Raw genomic sequence first — 22,774 nt, 5'->3', positions numbered from 1 at the left:
GCGTAGGTCCCTAGTTTGCATTTCTTAGAATTTGAGGTGACACTCAGAGTTGTCTCGGGCGTGACTGTACCTTTCATAGGAGATGTGCTAATCCCCAAACCCTCTTCCTTTGTCCCAGTAATCTGTTTTAGTGCCTCTAGCAAGTTGTTTTCTGAAACAAAGCTTACCTGAACATCCTGTAAAATTGGTAACTTTTCAGTAGCAGTACAGTGCAGTATATAGCATTCCTGTTGCGCACAGCATCTAGATCCAAAAATTGCTTACTCTACACCAGAAATTAGAATTCACCCAGTCAAACAGAGGGATCTATAAAGAGCATGGCAAGTAGTTAACATAAGCTACTTCCCCCAAGTTCTCTTGGTGCACTCTGCTGCCCTCTTTTAACAGAAGAATGCAACTGCAGGTCTTGCTTCTCAGCAAGGTACCTACATATAGAAACCTTGGTGCACTCTTGCTAAATCTGCTTGAATGTGTCTTCTATTGTGCCCAAGGTGGTTGTGTATTTGGGGACTCAGGGAAGCAAGGGAGCAGTCTAATGCACTGCAGTGCTAAGAGAAGCATGCCTTTTTCAGAAAAAAGTTCAGGTTTTCTGCCAATCAGAAAAAAATAGCAATGCAATCAGGCCAAAGGCAGAACACACATGCCAGTGAGTCTCTGTGGCACAATTGGTTAGCGCGTTCGGCTGTTAACCGAAAAGACGCTGCTGTTTTTGGCACAAAGACACAGAGTGTTCCACTCAGTAAACCTGAGTCATTTCTCCCGTGTTCTCTGGGTTCAGCCTACTGTCCCCTTTTAACACAAGTGCGCAACTGTGGCTTTCTCCTCATAGCAAGTTATGCCTACACAGAGGACATTTGGTGCACTGTTGATGGGCTCTCTCCTCTACTAAATCCCCTGTGTTTGTGGATTAGGGGAGGTAGGGAAGTGCTTGATACCCTGATTTGCTGTGGGAAATAGAGCTATTTTAGAAATATTTTCAGGTTGCCTGGGAAGCATAAGCAAACAGCACACCAATCAGGCCCCAGTGTAAGCACTGCATGAGTCTCTGTGGCGCAATCGGTTAGCGCGAAAGGTTGGTGGTTCAAGCCCACCCAGGGACGATGCATTTTGGCTCAAAAATTCAGCATGACCAACTATGAACTTCTGTTTACCTCTCGCAGGTCTCGCCTGCTGACGTCCAAAAAATCGAATAAACTGCAAGCAATTCTTCTCGCTTGCTTTAGTTTTTCAAAACTTGCCATTCAATTCATAAACATCAAGACTTCATGGGAAGGGTTTGGCTGCAGCGTGTACTGATGCACAGAAAGAAGCTATACTAGCCAGTCTACTTAAAGAAGCAATGAGGCTCTGCGGGTGCATGTACGTCTCCTACCTTTATTCTGTCATCAGACACACCAGGTGGATTCCCACAAGGACCTCGTGGCGCAATGGTAGCGCGTCTGACTCCAGATCAGAAGGTTGCGTGTTCAAATCACGTCGGGGTCATATTTGCTTTTCCCACTCTGAAATACAAAATTGCTCTTCAGTATCTCGTTATTTCAACCTGACTGCATCTTTGTGCTCTGGGCCTAGTTGTTCTGGCGTTTCGAATGTAAGCTTTGCAGCAGGGAAGTATCATATTGACAGACACCCATGAAGGACATGGTCAACCTTTAAAGCAGGCCAATCTCTATGTTTTACTGGATGCAGCAGAAGTATTTCCTCTTTACCATCTCTTCAAGTGGGCCTGACTGATGTGCTGTTTTGTGCACACTACGTGGGCTTTGTAAAGCATACCTCTGACATTTGCATGGCTTCCTAGCGCTGTCAATATTTTCGTGTAATCGCTGAATGCTGCACTGTCCCGGGAACTCTAGGTTCGACTAAAGGATATATGCTGGGGCCCCGAAAGGGGGTCGGCAGTCTAGTGGCAATGCCCATCACTTTGCAGTTTGGGTTTGTGAGTTCAGGTACCGGTCTGGTGTCGGAAACCTGTAAGCGCCCTCCCAATCAACTGTCGGTCCTGGATTGTGAGGATTTCCCCTTATACTGGTCTCAGTAGACACATTTCCATTTTACATTTTCACTCTCGCATTGCCTATTTCTCTCTCTCTCATAGATACATTATAGACAAGAGAGACATTGTCAGCGAGAGGGCTTCACAGCACCTTCCCCCATTTCCCTAAGTGCATTGCAAGGAGCTCTGGGAGGCGTGCACATTTGTCTGAAACACAAAGATCCACTGGCAATAAAAAGCGTAGGTCCCTAGTTTGCATTTCTTAGAATTTGAGGTGACACTCAGAGTTGTCTCGGGCGTGACTGTACCTTTCATAGGAGATGTGCTAATCCCCAAACCCTCTTCCTTTGTCCCAGTAATCTGTTTTAGTGCCTCTAGCAAGTTGTTTTCTGAAACAAAGCTTACCTGAACATCCTGTAAAATTGGTAACTTTTCAGTAGCAGTACAGTGCAGTATATAGCATTCCTGTTGCGCACAGCATCTAGATCCAAAAATTGCTTACTCTACCCCAGAAATTAGAATTCACCCAGTCAAACAGAGGGATCTATAAAGAGCATGGCAAGTAGTTAACATAAGCTACTTCCCCCAAGTTCTCTTGGTGCACTCTGCTGCCCTCTTTTAACAGAAGAATGTAACTGCAGGTCTTGCTTCTCAGCAAGGTACCTACATATAGAAACCTTGGTGCACTCTTGCTAAATCTGCTGGAATGTGTCTTCTATTGTGCCCAAGGTGGTTGTGTATTTGGGGACTCAGGGAAGCAAGGGAGCAGTCTAATGCACTGCAGTGCTAAGAGAGGCATGCCTTTTTCAGAAAAAAGTTCAGGTTTTCTGCCAATCAGAAAAAAATAGCAATGCAATCAGGCCAAAGGCAGAACACACATGCCAGTGAGTCTCTGTGGCGCAATTGGTTAGCGCGTTCGGCTGTTAACCGAAAAGACGCTGCTGTTTTGGGCACAAAGACACAGAGTGTTCCACTCAGTAAACCTGAGTAATTTCTCCCGTGTTCTCTGGGTTCAGCCTACTGTCCCCTTTTAACACAAGTGCGCAACTGTGGCTTTCTCCTCATAGCAAGTTATGCCTACACAGAGGACATTTGGTGCACTGTTGATGGGCTCTGTCCTCTACTAAATCCCCTCTGTTTGTGGATTACGGGAGGTAGGGAAGTACTTGATACCCTGATTTGCTGTGGGAAATAGAGCTATTTTAGAAATATTTTCAGGTTGCCTGGGGAGCATAAGCAAACAGCACACCAATCAGGCCCCAGTGTAAGCACTGCATGAGTCTCTGTGGCGCAATCGGTTAGCGCGTTCGGCTGTTAACCTAAAGGTTGGTGGTTCAAGCCCACCCAGGGACGATGCATTTTGGCTCAAAAATTCAGCATGACCAACTATGAACTTCTGTTTACCTCTCGAAGGTCTCGTCTGCTGACGTCCAAAAAATCCAATAAACTGCAAGCAATTCTTCTCGCTTGCTTTAGTTTTTCAAAACTTGCCATTCAATTCATAAACATCAAGACTTCATGGGAAGGGTTTGGCTGCAGCGTGTACTGATGCACAGAAGGAAGCTATCCTAGCCAGTCTACTTAAAGAAGCAATGAGGCTCTGCAGGTGCATGTAAGTCTCCTATCTTTATTCTGTCGTCAGACACACCAGGTGGACTGCCACAAGGACCTCGTGGCGCAATGGTAGCACGTCTGACTCCAGATCAGAAGGTTGCGTGTTCAAATCACGTCGGGGTCATATTTGCTTTTCCCACTCTGAAATACAAAATTGCTCTTCAGTATCTCGTTATTTCAACCTGACTGCATCTTTGTGCTCTGGGCCTAGTTGTTCTGGCGTTTTGAATGTAAGCTTTGCAGCAGGGAAGTATCATATTGACAGACACCCATGAAGGACATGGTCAACCTTTAAAGCAGGCCAATCTCTATGTTTTACTGGATGCAGCAGAAGTATTTCCTCTTTACCATCTCTTCAAGTGGGCCTGACTGATGTGCTGTTTTGTGCACGCTACGTGGGTTTTGTAAAGCATACCTCTGCCATTTGCATGGCCTCCTAGCGCTGTCAATATTTTCGTGTAATCGCTGAATGCTGCACTGTCCTGGGAACTCTAGGTGTGACTAAAGGAAATATGCTGCAGCCCCGAAAGGGGGTCGGCAGTCTAGTGGCAATGCCCATCACTTTGCAGTTTGGGTTTGTGAGTTCAGGTACCGGTCTGGTGTCGGAAACCTGTAAGCGCCCTCCCAATCAACTGTCGGTCCTGGATTGTGAGGATTTCCCCTTATACTGGTCTCAGTAGACACATTTCCATTTTACTTTTTCACTCTCGCATTGCCTATTTCTCTCTCTCTCATAGTTACATTATAGACAAGAGAGACATTGTCAGCGAGAGGGCTTCACAGCACCTTCCCCCCTTTCCCTAAGTGCATTGCAAGGGGCTCTGGCAGGCGTGCACATTTGTCTGAAACACAAAGATCCACTGGCAATAAAAAGCGTAGGTCCCTAGTTTGCATTTCTTAGAATTTGAGGTGACACTCAGAGTTGTCTCGGGCGTGACTGTACCTTTCATAGGAGATGTGCTAATCCCCAAACCCTCTTCCTTTGTCCCAGTAATCTGTTTTAGTGCCTCTAGCAAGTTGTTTTCTGAAACAAAGCTTACCTGAACATCCTGTAAAATTGGTAACTTTTCAGTAGCAGTACAGTGCAGTATATAGCATTCCTGTTGCGCACAGCATCTAGATCCAAAAATTGCTTACTCTACCCCAGAAATTAGAATTCACCCAGTCAAACAGAGGGATCTATAAAGAGCATGGCAAGTAGTTAACATAAGCTACTTCCCCCAAGTTCTCTTGGTGCACTCTGCTGCCCTCTTTTAACAGAAGAATGCAACTGCAGGTCTTGCTTCTTAGCAAGGTACCTACATATAGAAACCTTGGTGCACTCTTGCTAAATCTGCTGGAATGTGTCTTCTATTGTGCCCAAGGTGGTTGTGTATTTGGGGACTCAGGGAAGCAAGGGAGCAGTCTAATGCACTGCAGTGCTAAGAGAGGCATGCCTTTTTCAGAAAAAAGTTCAGGTTTTCTGCCAATCAGAAAAAAATAGCAATGCAATCAGGCCAAAGGCAGAACACACATGCCAGTGAGTCTCTGTGGCGCAATTGGTTAGCACGTTCGGCTGTTAACCGAAAAGACGCTGCTGTTTTGGGCACAAAGACACAGAGTGTTCCACTCAGTAAACCTGAGTCATTTCTCCCGTGTTCTCTGGGTTCAGCCTACTGTCCCCTTTTAACACAAGTGCGCAACTGTGGCTTTCTCCTCATAGCAAGTTATGCCTACACAGAGGGCATTTGGTGCACTGTTGATGGGCTCTGTCCTCTACTAAATCCCCTCTGTTTGTGGATTACGGGAGGTAGGGAAGTACTTGATACCCTGATTTGCTGTGGGAAATAGAGCTATTTTAGAAATATTTTCAGGTTGCCTGGGGAGCATAAGCAAACAGCACACCAATCAGGCCCCAGTGTAAGCACTGCATGAGTCTCTGTGGCGCAATCGGTTAGCGCGTTCGGCTGTTAACCGAAAGGTTGGTGGTTCAAGCCCACCCAGGGACGATGCATTTTGGCTCAAAAATTCAGCATGACCAACTATGAACTTCTGTTTACCTCTCGCAGGTCTCGTCTGCTGACGTCCAAAAAATCCAATAAACTGCAAGCAATTCTTCTCGCTTGCTTTAGTTTTTCAAAACTTGCCATTCAATTCATAAACATCAAGACTTCATGGGAAGGGTTTGGCTGCAGCGTGTACTGATGCACAGAAGGAAGCTATCCTAGCCAGTCTACTTAAAGAAGCAATGAGGCTCTGCAGGTGCATGTAAGTCTCCTATCTTTATTCTGTCTTCAGACACACCAGGTGGACTGCCACAAGGACCTCGTGGCGCAATGGTAGCACGTCTGACTCCAGATCAGAAGGTTGCGTGTTCAAATCACGTCGGGGTCATATTTGCTTTTCCCACTCTGAAATACAAAATTGCTCTTCAGTATCTCGTTATTTCAACCTGACTGCATCTTTGTGCTCTGGGCCTAGTTGTTCTGGCGTTTTGAATGTAAGCTTTGCAGCAGGGAAGTATCATATTGACAGACACCCATGAAGGACATGGTCAACCTTTAAAACAGGCCAATCTCTATGTTTTACTGGATGCAGCAGAAGTATTTCCTCTTTACCATCTCTTCAAGTGGGCCTGACTGATGTGCTGTTTTGTGCACGCTACGTGGGCTTTGTAAAGCATACCTCTGCCATTTGCATGGCCTCCTAGCGCTGTCAATATTTTCGTGTAATCGCTGAATGCTGCACTGTCCTGGGAACTCTAGGTGTGACTAAAGGAAATATGCTGCAGCCCCGAAAGGGGGTCGGCAGTCTAGTGGCAATGCCCATCACTTTGCAGTTTGGGTTTGTGAGTTCAGGTACCGGTCTGGTGTCGGAAACCTGTAAGCGCCCTCCCAATCAACTGTCGGTCCTGGATTGTGAGGATTTCCCCTTATACTGGTCTCAGTAGACACATTTCCATTTTACTTTTTCACTCTCGCATTGCCTATTTCTCTCTCTCTCATAGTTACATTATAGACAAGAGAGACATTGTCAGCGAGAGGGCTTCACAGCACCTTCCCCCCTTTCCCTAAGTGCATTGCAAGGGGCTCTGGCAGGCGTGCACATTTGTCTGAAACACAAAGATCCACTGGCAATAAAAAGCGTAGGTCCCTAGTTTGCATTTCTTAGAATTTGAGGTGACACTCAGAGTTGTCTCGGGCGTGACTGTACCTTTCATAGGAGATGTGCTAATCCCCAAACCCTCTTCCTTTGTCCCAGTAATCTGTCTTAGTGCCTCTAGCAAGTTGTTTTCTGAAACAAAGCTTACCTAAACATCCTGTAAAATTGGTAACTTTTCAGTAGCAGTACAGTGCAGTATATAGCATTCCTGTTGCGCACAGCATCTAGATCCAAAAATTGCTTACTCTACCCCAGAAATTAGAATTCACCCAGTCAAACAGAGGGATCTATAAAGAGCATGGCAAGTAGTTAACATAAGCTACTTCCCCCAAGTTCTCTTGGTGCACTCTGCTGCCCTCTTTTAACAGAAGAATGCAACTGCAGGTCTTGCTTCTCAGCAAGGTACCTACATATAGAAACCTTGGTGCACTCTTGCTAAATCTGCTGGAATGTGTCTTCTATTGTGCCCAAGGTGGTTGTGTATTTGGGGACTCAGGGAAGCAAGGGAGCAGTCTAATGCACTGCAGTGCTAAGAGAGGCATGCCTTTTTCAGAAAAAAGTTCAGGTTTTCTGCCAATCAGAAAAAAATAGCAATGCAATCAGGCCAAAGGCAGAACACACATGCCAGTGAGTCTCTGTGGCGCAATTGGTAAGCGCGTTCGGCTGTTAACCGAAAAGACGCTGCTGTTTTTGGCACAAAGACACAGAGTGTTCCACTCAGTAAACCTGAGTCATTTCTCCCGTGTTCTCTGGGTTCAGCCTACTGTCCCCTTTTAACACAAGTGCGCAACTGTGGCTTTCTCCTCATAGCAAGTTATGCCTACACAGAGGGCATTTGGTGCACTCTTGATGGGCTCTGTCCTCTACTAAATCCCCTGTGTTTGTGGATTACGGGAGGTAGGGAAGTGCTTGATACCCTGATTTGCTGTGGGAAATAGAGCTATTTTAGAAATATTTTCAGGTTGCCTGGGGAGCATAAGCAAACAGCACACCAATCAGGCCCCAGTGTAAGCACTGCATGAGCCTCTGTGGCGCAATCGGTTAGCGCGTTCGGCTGTTAACCGAAAGGTTGGTGGTTCAAGCCCACCCAGGGACGATGCATTTTGGCTCAAAAATTCAGCATGACCAACTATGAACTTCTGTTTACCTCTCGCAGGTCTCGTCTGCTGAGGTCCAAAAAATCCAATAAACTGCAAGCAATTCTTCTCGCTTGCTTTAGTTTTTCAAAACTTGCCATTCAATTCATAAACATCAAGACTTCATGGGAAGGGTTTGGCTGCAGCGTGTACTGATGCACAGAAGGAAGCTATCCTAGCCAGTCTACTTAAAGAAGCAATGAGGCTCTGCAGGTGAATGTAGGTCTCCTACCTTTATTCTGTCATCAGACACACCAGGTGGACTGCCACAAGGACCTTGTGGCGCAATGGTAGCGCGTCTGACTCCAGATCAGAAGGTTGTGTGTTCAAATCACGTCGGGGTCATATTTGCTTTTCCCACTCTGAAATACAAAACTGCTCTTCAGTATCTCGTTATTTCAACCTGACTGCATCTTTGTGCTCTGGGCCTAGTTGTTCTGGCGTTTCGAATGTAAGCTTTGCAGCAGGGAAGTATCATATTGACAGACACCCATGAAGGACATGGTCAACCTTTAAAGCAGGCCAATCTCTATGTTTTACTGGATGCAGCAGAAGTATTTCCTCTTTACCATCTCTTCAAGTGGGCCTGACTGATGTGCTGTTTTGTGCACGCTACGTGGGCTTTGTAAAGCATACCTCTGCCATTTGCATGGCCTCCTAGCGCTGTCAATATTTTCGTGTAATCGCTGAATGCTGCACTGTCCTGGGAACTCTAGGTGTGACTAAAGGATATATGCTGGGGCCCCGAAAGGGGGTCGGCAGTCTAGTGGCAATGCCCATCACTTTGCAGTTTGGGTTTGTAAGTTCAGGTACCGGTCTGGTGTTGGAAACCTGTAAGCGCCCTCCCAATCAACTGTCGGTCCTGGATTGTGAGGATTTCCCCTTATACTGGTCTCAGTAGACACATTTCCATTTTACTTTTTCACTCTCGCATTGCCTATTTCTCTCTCTCTCATAGATACATTATAGACAAGAGAGACATTGTCAGCGAGAGGGCTTCACAGCACCTTCCCCCATTTCCCTAAGTGCATTGCAAGGGGCTCTGGGAGGCGTGCACATTTGTCTGAAACACAAAGATCCACTGGCAATAAAAAGCGTAGGTCCCTAGTTTGCATTTCTTAGAATTTGAGGTGACACTCAGAGTTGTCTCGGGCGTGACTGTACCTTTCATAGGAGATGTTCTAATCCCCAAACCCTCTTCCTTTGTCCCAGTAATCTGTCTTAGTGCCTCTAGCAAGTTGTTTTCTGAAACAAAGCTTACCTGAACATCCTGTAAAATTGGTAACTTTTCAGTAGCAGTAAAGTGCAGTATATAGCATTCCTGTTGCGCACAGCATCTAGATCCAAAAATTGCTTACTCTACCCCAGAAATTAGAATTCACCCAGTCAAACAGAGGGATCTATAAAGAGCATGGCAAGTAGTTAACATAAGCTACTTCCCCCAAGTTCTCTTGGTGCACTCTGCTGCCCTCTTTTAACAGAAGAATGCAACTGCAGGTCTTGCTTCTCAGCAAGGTACCTACATATAGAATCCTTGGTGCACTCTTGCTAAATCTGCTGGAATGTGTCTTCTATTGTGACCAAGGTGGTTGTGTATTTGGGGACTCAGGGAAGCAAGGGGGCAGTCTAATGCACTGCAGTGCTAAGAGAGGCATGCCTTTTTCAGAAAAAAGTTCAGGTTTTCTGCCAATCAGAAAAAAATAGCAATGCAATCAGGCCAAAGGCAGAACACACATGCCAGTGAGTCTCTGTGGCGCAATTGGTTAGCGCGTTCGGCTGTTAACCGAAAAGACGCTGCTGTTTTGGGCACAAAGACACAGAGTGTTCCACTCAGTAAACCTGAGTCATTTCTCCCGTGTTCTCTCGGTTCAGTCTACTGTCCCCTTTTAACACAAGTGCGCAACTGTGGCTTTCTCCTCATAGCAAGTTATGCCTACACAGAGGGCATTTGGTGCACTGTTGATGGGCTCTGTCCTCTACTAAATCCCCTATGTTTGTGGATAACGGGAGGTAGGGAAGTGCTTGATACCCTTATTTGCTGTGGGAAATAGAGCTATTTTAGAAATATTTTCAGGTTGCCTGGGGAGCATAAGCAAACAGCACACCAATCAGGCCCCAGTGTAAGCACTGTATGAGTCTCTGTGGCGCAATCGGTTAGCGCGTTCAGGTTGGTGGTTCAAGCCCACCCAGGGACGATGCATTTTGGCTCAAAAATTCAGCATGACCAACTATGAACTTCTGTTTACCTCTCGCAGGTCTCGTCTGCTGACGTCCAAAAAATCCAATAAACTGCAAGCAATTCTTCTCGCTTGCTTTAGTTTTTCAAAACTTGCCATTCAATTCATAAACATCAAGACTTCATGGGAAGGGTTTGGCTGCAGCGTGTACTGATGCACAGAAGGAAGCTATCCTAGCCAGTCTAGTTAAAGAAGCAATGAGGCTCTGCAGGACCATGTACGTCTCCTACCTTTATTCTGTCATCAGACACACCAGGTGGATTGCCACAAGGACCTCGTGGCGCAATGGTAGCGTGTCTGACTCCAGATCAGAAAGTTGTGTGTTCAAATCACGTCGGGGTCATATTTGCTTTTCCCACTCTGAAATACAAAATTGCTCTTCAGTATCTCGTTATTTCAACCTGACTGCATCTTTGTGCTCTGGGCCTAGTTGTTCTGGCGTTTCGAATGTAAGCTTTGCAGCAGGGAAGTATCATATTGACAGACACCCATGAAGGACATAGTCAACCTTTAAAGCAGGCCAATCTCTATGTTTTACTGGATGCAGCAGAAGTATTTCCTCTTTACCATCTCTTCAAGTGGGCCTGACTGATGTGCTGTTTTGTGCACGCTACGTGGGCTTTGTAAAGCATACCTCTGCCATTTGCATGGCCTCCTAGCGCTGTCAATATTTTCGTGTAATCGCTGAATGCTGCAGTGTCCTGGGAACTCTAGGTGTGACTAAAGGATATATGCTGGGGCCCCGAAAGGGGGTCGGCAGTCTAGTGGCAATGCCCATCACTTTGCAGTTTGGGTTTGTGAGTTCAGGTACCGGTCTGGTGTCGGAAACCTGTAAGCGCCCCCCCAATCAACTGTCGGTCCTGGATTGTGAGGATTTCCCCTTATACTGGTCTCAGTAGACACATTTCCATTTTACTTTTTCACTCTCGCATTGCCTATTTCTCTCTCTCTCATAGATACATTATAGACAAGAGAGACATTGTCAGCGAGAGGCCTTCACAGCACCTTCCCCCATTTCCCTAAGTGCATTGCAAGGGGCTCTGGGAGGCGTGCACATTTGTCTGAAACACAAAGATCCCCTAGCAATAAAAAGCGTAGGTCCCTAGTTTGCATTTCTTAGAATTTGAGGTGACACTCAAGAGTTGTCTCGGGCGTGACTGTACCTTTCATAGGAGATGTGCTAATCCCCAAACCCTCTTCCTTTGTCCCAGTAATCTGTCTTAGTGCCTCTAGCAAGTTGTTTTCTGAAACAAAGCTTACCTGAACATCCTGTAAAATTGGTAACTTTTCAGTAGCAGTACAGTGCAGTATATAGCATTCCTGTTGCGCACAGCATCTAGATCCAAAAATTGCTTACTCTACCCCAGAAATTAGAATTCACCCAGTCAAACAGAGGGATCTATAAAGAGCATGGCAAGTAGTTAACATAAGCTACTTCCCCCAAGTTCTCTTGGTGCACTCTGCTGCCCTCTTTTAACAGAAGAATGCAACTGCAGGTCTTGCTTCTCAGCAAGGTACCTACATATAGAATCCTTGGTGCACTCTTGCTAAATCTGCTGGAATGTGTCTTCTATTGTGACCAAGGTGGTTGTGTATTTGGGGACTCAGGGAAGCAAGGGGGCAGTCGAATGCACTGCAGTGCTAAGAGAGGCATGCCTTTTTCAGAAAAAAGTTCAGGTTTTCTGCCAATCAGAAAAAAATAGCAATGCAATCAGGCCAAAGGCAGAACACACATGCCAGTGAGTCTCTGTGGCGCAATTGGTTAGCGCGTTCGGCTGTTAACCGAAAAGACGCTGCTGTTTTGGGCACAAAGACACAGAGTGTTCCACTCAGTAAACCTGAGTCATTTCTCCCGTGTTCTCTGGGTTCAGTCTACTGTCCCCTTTTAACACAAGTGCGCAACTGTGGCTTTCTCCTCATAGCAAGTTATGCCTACACAGAGGGCATTTGGTGCACTGTTGATGGGCTCTGTCCTCTACTAAATCCCCTATGTTTGTGGATTACGGGAGGTAGGGAAGTGCTTGATACCCTGATTTGCTGTGGGAAATAGAGCTATTTTAGAAATATTTTCAGGTTGCCTGGGGAGCATAAGCAAACAGCACACCAATCAGGCCCTAGTGTAAGCACTGTATGAGTCTCTGTGGCGCAATCGGTTAGCGCGTTCGGCTGTTAACCGAAAGGTTGGTGGTTCAAGCCCACCCAGGGACGATGCATTTTGGCTCAAAAATTCAGCATGACCATCTATGAACTTCTGTTTACCTCTCGCAGGTCTCGTCTGCTGACGTCCAAAAAATCCAATAAACTGCAAGCAATTCTTCTCGCTTGCTTTAGTTTTTCAAAACTTGCCATTCAATTCATAAACATCAAGACTTCATGGGAAGGGTTTGGCTGCAGCGTGTACTGATGCACAGAAGGAAGCTATCCTAGCCAGTCTAGTTAAAGAAGCAATGAGGCTCTGCAGGACCATGTACGTCTCCTACCTTTATTCTGTCATCAGACACACCAGGTGGACTGCCACAAGGACCTCGTGGCGCAATGGTAGCGTGTCTGACTCCAGATCAGAAAGTTGTGTGTTCAAATCACGTCGGGGTCATATTTGCTTTTCCCACTCTGAAATACAAAATTGCTCTTCAGTATCTCGTTATTTCAACCTGACTGCATCTTTGTGCTCTGGGCCTAGTTGTTCTGGCGTTTCGAATGTAAGCTTTGCAGCAGGGAAGTATCATATTGACAGACACCCATGAAGGACATAGTCAACCTTTAAAGCAGGCCAATCTCTATGTTTTACTGGATGCAGCATAAGTATTTCCTCTTTACCATCTCTTCAAGTGGGCCTGACTGATGTGCTGTTTTGTGCACGCTACGTGGGCTTTGTAAAGCATACCTCTGCCATTTGCATGGCCTCCTAGCGCTGTCAATATTTTCGTGTAATCGCTGAATGCTGCAGTGTCCTGGGAACTCTAGGTGTGACTAAAGGATATATGCTGGGGCCCCGAAAGGGGGTCGGCAGTCTAGTGGCAATGCCCATCACTTTGCAGTTTGGGTTTGTGAGTTCAGGTACCGGTCTGGTGTCGGAAACCTGTAAGCGCCCCCCCAATCAACTGTCGGTCCTGGATTGTGAGGATTTCCCCTTATACTGGTCTCAGTAGACACATTTCCATTTTACTTTTTCACTCTCGCATTGCCTATTTCTCTCTCTCTCATAGATACATTATAGACAAGAGAGACATTGTCAGCGAGAGGCCTTCACAGCACCTTCCCCCATTTCCCTAAGTGCATTGCAAGGGGCTCTGGGAGGCGTGCACATTTGTCTGAAACACAAAGATCCCCTAGCAATAAAAAGCGTAGGTCCCTAGTTTGCATTTCTTAGAATTTGAGGTGACACTCAAGAGTTGTCTCGGGCGTGACTGTACCTTTCATAGGAGATGTGCTAATCCCCAAACCCTCTTCCTTTGTCCCAGTAATCTGTCTTAGTGCCTCTAGCAAGTTGTTTTCTGAAACAAAGCTTACCTGAACATCCTGTAAAATTGGTAACTTTTCAGTAGCAGTACAGTGCAGTATATAGCATTCCTGTTGCGCACAGCATCTAGATCCAAAAATTGCTTACTCTACCCCAGAAATTAGAATTCACCCAGTCAAACAGAGGGATCTATAAAGAGCATGGCAAGTAGTTAACATAAGCTACTTCCCCCAAGTTCTCTTGGTGCACTCTGCTGCCCTCTTTTAACAGAAGAATGCAACTGCAGGTCTTGCTTCTCAGCAAGGTACCTACATATAGAATCCTTGGTGCACTCTTGCTAAATCTGCTGGAATGTGTCTTCTATTGTGACCAAGGTGGTTGTGTATTTGGGGACTCAGGGAAGCAAGGGGGCAGTCGAATGCACTGCAGTGCTAAGAGAGGCATGCCTTTTTCAGAAAAAAGTTCAGGTTTTCTGCCAATCAGAAAAAAATAGCAATGCAATCAGGCCAAAGGCAGAACACACATGCCAGTGAGTCTCTGTGGCGCAATTGGTTAGCGCGTTCGGCTGTTAACCGAAAAGACGCTGCTGTTTTGGGCACAAAGACACAGAGTGTTCCACTCAGTAAACCTGAGTCATTTCTCCCGTGTTCTCTGGGTTCAGTCTACTGTCCCCTTTTAACACAAGTGCGCAACTGTGGCTTTCTCCTCATAGCAAGTTATGCCTACACAGAGGGCATTTGGTGCACTGTTGATGGGCTCTGTCCTCTACTAAATCCCCTATGTTTGTGGATTACGGGAGGTAGGGAAGTGCTTGATACCCTGATTTGCTGTGGGAAATAGAGCTATTTTAGAAATATTTTCAGGTTGCCTGGGGAGCATAAGCAAACAGCACACCAATCAGGCCCTAGTGTAAGCACTGTATGAGTCTCTGTGGCGCAATCGGTTAGCGCGTTCGGCTGTTAACCGAAAGGTTGGTGGTTCAAGCCCACCCAGGGACGATGCATTTTGGCTCAAAAATTCAGCATGACCATCTATGAACTTCTGTTTACCTCTCGCAGGTCTCGTCTGCTGACGTCCAAAAAATCCAATAAACTGCAAGCAATTCTTCTCGCTTGCTTTAGTTTTTCAAAACTTGCCATTCAATTCATAAACATCAAGACTTCATGGGAAGGGTTTGGCTGCAGCGTGTACTGATGCACAGAAGGAAGCTATCCTAGCCAGTCTAGTTAAAGAAGCAATGAGGCTCTGCAGGACCATGTACGTCTCCTACCTTTATTCTGTCATCAGACACACCAGGTGGACTGCCACAAGGACCTCGTGGCGCAATGGTAGCGTGTCTGACTCCAGATCAGAAAGTTGTGTGTTCAAATCACGTCGGGGTCATATTTGCTTTTCCCACTCTGAAATACAAAATTGCTCTTCAGTATCTCGTTATTTCAACCTGACTGCATCTTTGTGCTCTGGGCCTAGTTGTTCTGGCGTTTCGAATGTAAGCTTTGCAGCAGGGAAGTATCATATTGACAGACACCCATGAAGGACATAGTCAACCTTTAAAGCAGGCCAATCTCTATGTTTTACTGGATGCAGCATAAGTATTTCCTCTTTACCATCTCTTCAAGTGGGCCTGACTGATGTGCTGTTTTGTGCACGCTACGTGGGCTTTGTAAAGCATACCTCTGCCATTTGCATGGCCTCCTAGCGCTGTCAATATTTTCGTGTAATCGCTGAATGCTGCACTGTCCTGGGAACTCTAGGTGTGACTAAAGGATATATGCTGGGGCCCCGAAAGGGGGTCGGCAGTCTAGTGGCAATGCCCATCACTTTGCAGTTTGGGTTTGTGAGTTCAGGTACCGGTCTGGTGTCGGAAACCTGTAAGCGCCCTCCCAATCATCTGTCGGTCCTGGATTGTGAGGATTTCCCCTTATACTGGTCTCAGTAGACAAATTTCCATTTTACTTTTTCACTCTCGCATTGCCTATTTCTCTCTCTCTCATAGATACATTATAGACAAGAGAGACATTGTCAGCGAGAGGGCTTCACAGCACCTTCCCCCATTTACCTAAGTGCATTGCAAGGGGCTCTGGGAGGCGTGCACATTTGTCTGAAACACAAAGATCCACTGGCAATAAAAAGCGTAGGACCCCAGTTCGCATTTCTTAGAATTTGAGGTGACACTATGAGTTGTCTCGGGCGTGACTGTACCTTTCATAGGAGATGTGCTAATCCCCAAACCCTCTTCCTTTGTCCCAGTAATCTGTCTTAGTTCCTCTAGCAAGTTGTTTTCTGAAACAAAGCTTACCTGAACATCGTGTAAAATTGGTAACTTTTCAGTAGCAGTACAGTGCAGTATATAGCATTCCTGTTGCGCACAGCATCTAGATCCAAAAATTGCTTACTCTACCCCAGAAATTAGAATTCACCCAGTCAAACCGAGGGCTCTATAAAGAGCATGGCAAGTAGTTAACATAAGCTACTTCCCACAAGTTCTCTTGGTGCACTCTGCTGCCCTCTTTTAACAGAAGAATGCAACTGCAGGTCTTGCTTCTCAGCAAGGTACCTACATATAGAAACCTTGGTGCACTCTTGCTCAATCTGCTGGAATGTGTCTTCTATTGTGCCCAAGGTGGTTGTGTATTTGGGGACTCAGGGAAGCAAGGGAGCAGTCTAATGCACTGCAGTGCTAAGAGAGGCATGCCTTTTTCACAAAAAAGTTCAGGGTTTCTGCCAATCAGAAAAAAATAGCAATGCAATCAGGCCAAAGGCAGAACACACATGCCAGTGAGTCTCTGTGGCGCAATTGGTTAGCGCGTTCGGCTGTTAACCGAAAAGACGCTGCTGTTTTTGGCCCAAAGACACAGAGTGTTCCACTCAGTAAACCTGAGTCATTTCTCCCGTGTTCTCTGGGTTCAGCCTACTGTCCCCTTTTAACACAAGTGCGCAACTGTGGCTTTCTCCTCATAGCAAGTTATGCCTACACAGAGGGCATTTGGTGCACTGTTGATGGGCTCTGTCCTCTACTAAATCCCCTGTGTTTGTGGATTACGGGAGGTAGGGAAGTGCTTGATACCCTGATTTGCTGTGGGAAATAGAGCTATTTTAGAAATATTTTCAGGTTGCCTGGGAAGCATAAGCAAACAGCACACCAATCAGGCCCCTGTTTAAGGACTGCATGAGTCTCTGTGGCGCAATCGGTTAGCGTGTTTGGCTGTTAACCGAAAGGTTGGTGGTTCAAGCCCACCCAGGGACTGTGCCTTTTGGCCCAAAAATTCAGCGTGACCAACTATGGACTTCTGTTTACCTCACGCAGGTCTCGTCTGCTGACGTCCAAAAAATCCAAAAAACTGCAAGCAATTCTTCTCGCTTGCTTTAGTTTTTCAAAACTTGCCATTCAATTCATAAACATCAAGACTTCATGGGAAGGGTTTGGCTGCAGCGTGTACTGATGCACAGAAGGAAGCTATCCTAGCCAGTCTACTTAAAGAAGCAATGAGGCTCTGCAGGTGCATGTACGTCTCCTACCTTTATTCTGTCATCAGACACACCAGGTGGATTGCCACAAGGACCTCGTGGCGCAATGGTAGCGCGTCTGACTCCAGATCAGAAGGTTGCGTGTTCAAATCACGTCGGGGTCATACTTGCTTTTCCCACTCTGAAATACAAAATTGCTCTTCAGTATCTCGTTATTTCAACCTGACTGCATCTTTGTGCTCTGGGCCTAGTTGTTCTGGCGTTTCGAATGTAAGTTTTGCAGCAGGGAAGTATCATATTGACAGACACCCATGAAGGACATGGTCAACCTTTAAAGCAGGCCAATCTCTATGTTTTACTGGATGCAGCAGAAGTATTTCCTCTTTACCATCTCTTCAAGTGGGCCTGACTGATGTGCTGTTTTGTGCACGCTACGTGGGCTTTGTAAAGCATACCTCTGCCATTTGCATGGCCTCCTAGCGCTGTCAATATTTTCGTGTAATCGCTGAATGCTGCAGTGTCCTGGGAACTCTAGGTGTGACTAAAGGATATATGTTGGGGCCCCGAAAGGGGGTCGGCAGTCTAGTGGCAATGCCCATCACTTTGCAGTTTGGGTTTGTGAGTTCAGGTACCGGTCTGGTGTCGGAAACCTGTAAGCGCCCTCCCAATCAACTGTCGGTGCTGGATTGTGAGGATTTCCCCTTATACTGGTCTCAGTAGACACATTTCCATTTTACTTTTTCACTCTCGCATTGCCTATTTCTCTCTCTCTCATAGTTACATTATAGACAAGAGAGACATTGTCAGCGAGAGGGCTTCACAGCACCTTCCCCCCTTTCCCTAAGTGCATTGCAAGGGGCTCTGGGAGGCGTGCACATTTGTCTGAAACACAAAGATCCACTGGCAATAAAAGGCGTAGGTCCCTAGTTTGCATTTCTTAGAATTTGAGGTGACACTCAGAGTTGTCTCGGGCGTGACTGTACCTTTCATAGGAGATGTGCTAATCCCCAAACCCTCTTCCTTTGTCCCAGTAATCTGTCTTAGTGCCTCTAGCAAGTTGTTTTCTGAAACAAAGCTTACCTGAACATCCTGTAAAATTGGTAACTTTTCAGTAGCAGTACAGTGCAGTATATAGCATTCTTGTTGCGCACAGCATCTAGATCCAAAAATTGCTTACTCTACCCCAGAAATTAGAATTCACCCAGTCAAACAGAGGGATCTATAAAGAGCATGGCAAGTAGTTAACATAAGCTACTTCCCCCAAGTTCTCTTGGTGCACTCTGCTGCCCTCTTTTAACAGAAGAATGCAACTGCAGGTCTTGCTTCTCAGCAAGGTACCTACATATAGAAACCTTGGTGCACTCTTGCTAAATCTGCTGGAATGCGTCTTCTATTGTGCCCAAGGTGGTTGTGTATTTGGGGACTCAGGGAAGCAAGGGAGCAGTCTAATGCACTGCAGTGCTAAGAGAGGCATGCCTTTTTCAGAAAAAAGTTCAGGTTTTCTGCCAATCAGAAAAAAATAGCAATGCAATCAGGCCAAAGGCAGAACACACATGCCAGTGAGTCTCTGTGGCGCAATTGGTTAGCGCGTTCGGCTGTTAACCGAAAAGACGCTGCTGTTTTGGGCACAAAGACACAGAGTGTTCCACTCAGTAAACCTGAGTCATTTCTCCCGTGTTCTCTGGGTTCAGCCTACTGTCCCCTTTTAACACAAGTGCGCAACTGTGGCTTTCTCCTCATAGCAAGTTATGCCTACACAGAGGGCATTTGGTGCACTGTTGATGGGCTCTGTCCTCTACTAAATCCCCTGTGTTTGTGGATTACGGGAGGTAGGGAAGTGCTTGATACCCTGATTTGCTCTGGGAAATAGAGCTATTTTAGAAATATTTTCAGGTTGCCTGGGGAGCATAAGCAAACAGCACACCAATCAGGCCCCAGTGTAAGCACTGCATGACTCTCTGTGGCGCAATCGGTTAGCGCGTTCGGCTGTTAACGAAAGGTTGGTGGTTCAAGCCCACCCAGGGACGATGCATTTTGGCTCAAAAATTCAGCATGACCAACTATGAACTTCTGTTTACCTCTCGCAGGTCTCGTCTGCTGACGTCCAAAAAATCCAATAAACTGCAAGCAATTCTTCTCGCTTGCTTTAGTTTTTCAAAACTTGCCATTCAATTCATAAACATCAAGACTTCATGGGAAGGGTTTGGCTGCAGCGTGTACTGATGCACAGAAGGAAGCTATCCTAGCCAGTCTACCTAAAGAAGCAATGAGGCTCTGCAGGTGCATGTACGTCTCCTACCTTTATTCTGTCATCAGACACACCAGGTGGATTGCCACAAGGACCTCGTGGCGCAATGGTAGCGCGTCTGACTCCAGATCAGAAGGTTATGTGTTCAAATCACGTCGGGGTCATATTTGCTTTTCCCACTCTGAAATACAAAATTGCTCTTCAGTATCTCGTTATTTCAACCTGACTGCATCTTTGTGCTCTGGGCCCAGTTGTTTTGGCGTTTCGAATGTAAGCTTTGCAGCAGGGAAGTATCATATTGACAGACACCCATGAAGGAGATGGTCAACCTTTAAAGCAGGCCAATCTCTATGTTTTACTGGATGCAGCAGAAGTATTTCCTCTTTACCATCTCTTCAAGTGGGCCTGACTGATGTGCTGTTTTGTGCACGCTACGTGGGCTTTGTAAAGCATACCTCTGCCATTTGCATGGCCTCCTAGCGCTGTCAATATTTTCGTGTAATCGCTGAATGCTGCACTGTCCTGGGAACTCTAGGTGTGACTAAAGGATATATGTTGGGGCCCCGAAAGGGGGTCGGCAGTCTAGTGGCAATGGGCATCACTTTGCAGTTTGGGTTTGTGAGTTCAGGTACCGGTTTGGTGTCGGAAACCTGTAAGCGCCCTCCCAATCAACTGTCGGTCCTGGATTGTGAGGATTTCCCCTTATACTGGTCTCAGTAGACACATTTCCATTTTACTTTTTCACTCTCGCATTGCCTATTTCTCTCTCTCTCATAGTTACATTATAGACAAGAGAGACATTGTCAGCGAGAGGGTTGCACAGCACCTTCCCCCCTTTCCTTAAGTGCATTGCAAGGGGCTCTGGGAGGCGTGCACATTTGTCTGAAACACAAAGATCCACTGGCAATAAAAAGCGTAGGTCCCTAGTTTGCATTTCTTAGAATGTGAGGTGACACTCAGAGTTGTCTCGGGCGTGACTGTACCTTTCATAGGAGATGTGCTAATCCCCAAACCCTCTTCCTTTGTCCCAGTAATCTGTCTTAGTGCCTCTAGCAAGTTGTTTTCTGAAACAAAGCTTACCTGAACATCCTGTAAAATTGGTAACTTTTCAGTAGCAGTACAGTGCAGTATATAGCATTCCTGTTGCGCACAGCATCTAGATCCAAAAATTGCTTACTCTACCCCAGAAATTAGAATTCACCCAGTCAAACAGAGGGATCTATAAAGAGCATGGCAAGTAGTTAACATAAGCTACTTCCCCCAAGTTCTCTTGGTGCACTCTGCTGCCCTCTTTTAACAGAAGAATGCAACTGCAGGTCTTGCTTCTCAGCAAGGTACCTACATATAGAATCCTTGGTGCACTCTTGCTAAATCTGCTGGAATGTGTCTTCTATTGTGCCCAAGGTGGTTGTGTATTTGGGGACTCAGGGAAGCAAGGGAGCAGTCTAATGCACTGCAGTGCTAAGAGAGGCATGCCTTTTTCAGAAAAAAGTTCAGGTTTTCTGCCAATCAGAAAAAAATAGCAATGCAATCAGGCCAAAGGCAGAACACACATGCCAGTGAGTCTCTGTGGCGCAATTGGTTAGGGCGTTCGGCTGTTAACCGAAAAGACGCTGCTGTTTTTGGCACAAAGACACAGAGTGTTCCACTCAGTAAACCTGAGTCATTTCTCCCGTGTTCTCTGGGTTCAGCCTACTGTCCCCTTTTAACACAAGTGCGCAACTGTGGCTTTCTCCTCATAGCAAGTTATGCCTACACAGAGGACATTTGGTGCACTGTTGATGGGCTCTGTCCTCTACTAAATCCCCTGTGTTTGTGGATTAGGGGAGGTAGGGAAGTGCTTGATACCCTGATTTGCTGTGGGAAATAGAGCTATTTTAGAAATATTTTCAGGTTGCCTGGGAAGCATAAGCAAAAAGCACACCAATCAGGCCCCTGTGTAAGAACTGCATGAGTCTCTGTGGCGCAATCGGTTAGCGCGTTCGGCTGTTAACCGAAAGGTTGGTGGTTCAAGCCCACCCAGGGACGGTGCATTTTGGCTCAAAAATTCAGCGTGACCAACTATGGACTTCTGTTTACCTCTCGCAGGTCTCGTCTGCTGACGTCCAAAAAATCCAATAAACTGCAAGCAATTCTTCTCTCTTGCTTTAGTTTTTCAAAACTTGCCATTCAATTCATAAACATCAAGACTTCATGGGAAGGGTTTGGCTGCAGCGTGTACTGATGCACAGAAGGAAGCTATCCTAGCCAGTCTACCTAAAGAAGCAATGAGGCTCTGCAGGTGCATGTACGTCTCCTACCTTTATTCTGTCATCAGACACACCAGGTGGAGTGCCGCATGGACCTCGTGGCGCAATGGTAGCGCGTCTGACTCCAGATCCGAAGGTTTCGTGTTCAAATCACGTCGGGGTCATATTTGCTTTTCCCACTCTGAAATATAAAATTGCTCTTCAGTATCTCGTTATTTCAACCTGACTGCATCTTTGTGCTCTGGGCCTAGTTGTTCTGGCGTTTCGAATGTAAACTTTGCAGCAGGGAAGTATCATATTGACAGACACCCATGAAGGACATGGTCAACCTTTAAAGCAGGCCAATCTCTATGTTTTACTGGATGCAGCAGAAGTATTTCCTCCTTACCATCTCTTCAAGTGGGCCTGATTGATGTGCTGTTTTGTGCACGCTACGTGGGCTTTGTAAAGCATACCTCTGCCATTTGCATGGCCTCCTAGCGCTGTCAATATTTTCGTGTAATCGCTGAATGCTGCACTGTCCTGGGAACTCTAGGTGTGACTAAAGGATATATGCTGGGGCCCCGAAAGGGGGTCGGCAGTCTAGTGGCAATGCCCATCACTTTGCAGTTTGGGTTTGTGAGTTCAGGTACCGGTCTGGTGTCGGAAACCTGTAAGCGCCCTCCCAATCAACTGTCGGTCCTGGATTGTGAGGATTTCCCCTTATACTGGTCTCAGTAGACACATTTCCATTTTACTTTTTCACTCTCGCATTGCCTATTTCTCTCTCTCTCATAGATACATTATAGACAAGAGAGACATTGTCAGCGAGAGGGCTTCACAGCACCTTCCCCCCTTTCCCTAAGTGCATTGCAAGGGGCTCTGGGAGGCGTGCACATTTGTCTGAAACACAAAGATCCACTGGCAATAAAAGGCGTAGGACCCCAGTTCGCATTTCTTAGAATTTGAGGAGGCACTCAGAGTTGTCTCGGGCGTGACTGTACCTTTCATAGGAGATGTGCTAATCCCCAAACCCTCTTCCTTTGTCCCAGTAATCTGTCCTAGGGCCTCTAGCAAGTTGTTTTCTGAAACAAAGCTTACCTGAACATCCTGTAAAATTGGTAACTTTTCAGTAGCAGTACAGTGCAGTATATAGCATTCCTGTTGCGCACAGCATCTAGATCCAAAAATTGCTTACTCTACCCCAGAAATTAGAATTCACCCAGTCAAACAGAGGGATCTATAA

The 22,774-nt window shown here is 46.2% G+C and overlaps 16 non-coding genes across 16 annotated transcripts; all 16 read left to right on the top strand.

Moving 5' to 3' along the window:
• The first annotated feature begins 1,413 nt into the window (after nt 1–1,413).
• On the top strand, nt 1,414–1,485 carry TRNAW-CCA (transfer RNA tryptophan (anticodon CCA)). Its single transcript has one exon. It is a non-coding gene; the product is annotated as a tRNA-Trp (tRNA).
• A 1,790-nt stretch (nt 1,486–3,275) lies between these two features.
• Nucleotides 3,276–3,349, top strand: TRNAN-GUU (transfer RNA asparagine (anticodon GUU)). The gene has a single exon. It is a non-coding gene; the product is annotated as a tRNA-Asn (tRNA).
• Nucleotides 3,350–3,662: 313 nt separating this feature from the next.
• Nucleotides 3,663–3,734, top strand: TRNAW-CCA (transfer RNA tryptophan (anticodon CCA)). The gene has a single exon. It is a non-coding gene; the product is annotated as a tRNA-Trp (tRNA).
• Nucleotides 3,735–5,524: 1,790 nt separating this feature from the next.
• Nucleotides 5,525–5,598, top strand: TRNAN-GUU (transfer RNA asparagine (anticodon GUU)). The gene has a single exon. It is a non-coding gene; the product is annotated as a tRNA-Asn (tRNA).
• A 313-nt stretch (nt 5,599–5,911) lies between these two features.
• On the top strand, nt 5,912–5,983 carry TRNAW-CCA (transfer RNA tryptophan (anticodon CCA)). Its single transcript has one exon. It is a non-coding gene; the product is annotated as a tRNA-Trp (tRNA).
• A 1,790-nt stretch (nt 5,984–7,773) lies between these two features.
• TRNAN-GUU (transfer RNA asparagine (anticodon GUU)) lies at nt 7,774–7,847 on the top strand. Its single transcript has one exon. It is a non-coding gene; the product is annotated as a tRNA-Asn (tRNA).
• Nucleotides 7,848–8,160: 313 nt separating this feature from the next.
• Nucleotides 8,161–8,232, top strand: TRNAW-CCA (transfer RNA tryptophan (anticodon CCA)). The gene has a single exon. It is a non-coding gene; the product is annotated as a tRNA-Trp (tRNA).
• Nucleotides 8,233–10,395: 2,163 nt separating this feature from the next.
• On the top strand, nt 10,396–10,467 carry TRNAW-CCA (transfer RNA tryptophan (anticodon CCA)). The gene has a single exon. It is a non-coding gene; the product is annotated as a tRNA-Trp (tRNA).
• Nucleotides 10,468–12,258: 1,791 nt separating this feature from the next.
• Nucleotides 12,259–12,332, top strand: TRNAN-GUU (transfer RNA asparagine (anticodon GUU)). The gene has a single exon. It is a non-coding gene; the product is annotated as a tRNA-Asn (tRNA).
• A 313-nt stretch (nt 12,333–12,645) lies between these two features.
• Nucleotides 12,646–12,717, top strand: TRNAW-CCA (transfer RNA tryptophan (anticodon CCA)). Its single transcript has one exon. It is a non-coding gene; the product is annotated as a tRNA-Trp (tRNA).
• Nucleotides 12,718–14,508: 1,791 nt separating this feature from the next.
• Nucleotides 14,509–14,582, top strand: TRNAN-GUU (transfer RNA asparagine (anticodon GUU)). Its single transcript has one exon. It is a non-coding gene; the product is annotated as a tRNA-Asn (tRNA).
• A 313-nt stretch (nt 14,583–14,895) lies between these two features.
• Nucleotides 14,896–14,967, top strand: TRNAW-CCA (transfer RNA tryptophan (anticodon CCA)). Its single transcript has one exon. It is a non-coding gene; the product is annotated as a tRNA-Trp (tRNA).
• Nucleotides 14,968–16,757: 1,790 nt separating this feature from the next.
• Nucleotides 16,758–16,831, top strand: TRNAN-GUU (transfer RNA asparagine (anticodon GUU)). The gene has a single exon. It is a non-coding gene; the product is annotated as a tRNA-Asn (tRNA).
• A 313-nt stretch (nt 16,832–17,144) lies between these two features.
• On the top strand, nt 17,145–17,216 carry TRNAW-CCA (transfer RNA tryptophan (anticodon CCA)). Its single transcript has one exon. It is a non-coding gene; the product is annotated as a tRNA-Trp (tRNA).
• A 2,176-nt stretch (nt 17,217–19,392) lies between these two features.
• Nucleotides 19,393–19,464, top strand: TRNAW-CCA (transfer RNA tryptophan (anticodon CCA)). The gene has a single exon. It is a non-coding gene; the product is annotated as a tRNA-Trp (tRNA).
• A 1,790-nt stretch (nt 19,465–21,254) lies between these two features.
• TRNAN-GUU (transfer RNA asparagine (anticodon GUU)) lies at nt 21,255–21,328 on the top strand. The gene has a single exon. It is a non-coding gene; the product is annotated as a tRNA-Asn (tRNA).
• Nucleotides 21,329–22,774: the final 1,446 nt, after the last annotated feature.

This window comes from Ambystoma mexicanum, chromosome 11 (assembly GCF_040938575.1).
Source record: "Ambystoma mexicanum isolate Mex_15411 chromosome 11, UKY_AmexF1_1, whole genome shotgun sequence".
Taxonomy (NCBI): domain Eukaryota; kingdom Metazoa; phylum Chordata; class Amphibia; order Caudata; family Ambystomatidae; genus Ambystoma; species Ambystoma mexicanum.
This window is presented reverse-complemented; position numbering and strand designations above follow the sequence as displayed.